Raw genomic sequence first — 2,061 nt, forward strand, 5'->3', positions numbered from 1 at the left:
AAGTAAAATAGGGAGTTGTAAATTTTAATTTAATTTCCTTACATGTAGAACAAATTATTAATTAAATAATAAATTACAAAAATTACTACAAGACACATATATAATATATATGAAAATATTGGGGTGTTACAATAAGCCTAGGGAGGACAAAAATGACTTTTATCTTAATCCAATGACACAAACACCCCTATTGGTTGCACAAGATTCGTTAAAAACCCTACTTGGACTAGAATAAGCCTAAGGAGGACGAAAATGATTTAAATGTTATTCCAATGACACAAATGAACTAATTGAACGCACAAGATTGTTTAAAAATCCTAATTGTACTAGAATAAGCCAAGGGAGGAAGAAAATGACCTAAATATTAATCCAATGACACAAATGAACTTATTGGATGCACAAGATTGAGAAAAATCCATAATTGGACAAGAATAAGCCTAGTGTCGCGTCCGGTTTGTACACGAAAAAGGAGTCGCCACCAATTTTATTTTTTATTAAAGGAAAAATTGGATAAAACTTAAAATAATATTGTTGAACCAAAAGTTTGGATTTAGGAGTCGATTACGAGTAGGGAAGTATTATCATCCTAAAACGTCGGTTAAAACGATTACCCTATAATTAATTATAAACTACTTATTTATTTATTTATTTTTACCCCAAAAAGAATAATAAAAAAATTAAATTATTTACATTAATGAAAGAAGAAAAAAATATTTGTTTTATTAATTTGGTTTGACAAGGGGAAGACCTTGCTCCTACGTATCCCCATGTGCAATAGGGAAATCAAAACACACGTAGTTCTTGGGTAGAAAATATTTGTGTTGACCGATTTTATTATTATTATTATTTATTTATATATGTATTAAAAAATAAAAATAAAAATGTAATAATAATAATAATGATGATAAATATAATAATAATAATAATAATAATAATAATAATATTTGTCTATTTTAAAGTAAAGAAAAAAAAAACGTAACGTGGCGGTATGTGAACGAGATAGATGAACACAACGGTGAAATAATCTGTTAAATGATTTGCTCGTACGTTGTCGAATCTGTCGCGACACAAAGGCCACTAACGATTGAAAGTGAATAATATGGTGCAGCGAGCGAGGATGAATTTCATCCGGCAACGACAACCATTAATTCTAATCTTATGGGTCAAAACATTTATCTGTTATAATTTTTTTTATTTGATAAAGACGTATTATGAATTTTCTGTTACATTACAATATGATGAAATTTGTTTTCTTGATCTATAGACATCAATTAATTACATTTTTTTTTTATTTTATATTGCAAAGAAAACAATTTTAGGATTAAACGATTTAAAAAATAAAATGAAAGCTTAACATATGAGTTTATTTTTTATAAACAAAAAAAAAATAGAAAGACAAAAAATATATATATTTAAAAAAATACAAAAAAAATACTAATAAGCAGAATAGAGAAAAGAATAAGAAAATGATGCCTTACTAGACTGATTATTTCAAGATCAGATTATCTTCTTCTCTTTTTCTAATTAATCTCTCTATTTTTTTTTGTGCTCTCAATTTGTGTTTCCATTTGTGCTCCCTTTTGTCTTCTTGTGGCAGACTATTTATAGACTTTTGGGTATAGATTTCAAAAGACAAAAGAATAATTGTCAATCGATTACCATTAATCTATTTTTTTTCAGTTTCTTTTCTTTTAATTGGCCACAATTATACCGATTCTTATTGCCATTGATTCATTTCTTCGGTTTTCTTTTCTATTCAATTGAGGCTTAATTGCACTTTTGGTCCCCTATTATAGGTGAAAATTGAAATCAGTCCCCCATTTTGTTTCTCCCAAGTTTTAGTCCCCCAAACAGAATTTGAGTCCAAATCATGATGAATTGTCATTTTTTTAATGACGTGTCAATAAAAAAGCTGACGTGGCAGACGCTTACGTGGAATAAACTTATTATTATATTATTTCTGATAAAAAATATAATTTATATTTTTAAAAATCCTTATTATAATTGTTAAAAATCATTATTATAAATAAAATTTAATTGTTAAAATTAAATTAAAAAAAA

Source organism: Cicer arietinum, chromosome 7 (genome assembly GCF_000331145.2).
Source record: "Cicer arietinum cultivar CDC Frontier isolate Library 1 chromosome 7, Cicar.CDCFrontier_v2.0, whole genome shotgun sequence".
NCBI lineage: Eukaryota > Viridiplantae > Streptophyta > Magnoliopsida > Fabales > Fabaceae > Cicer > Cicer arietinum.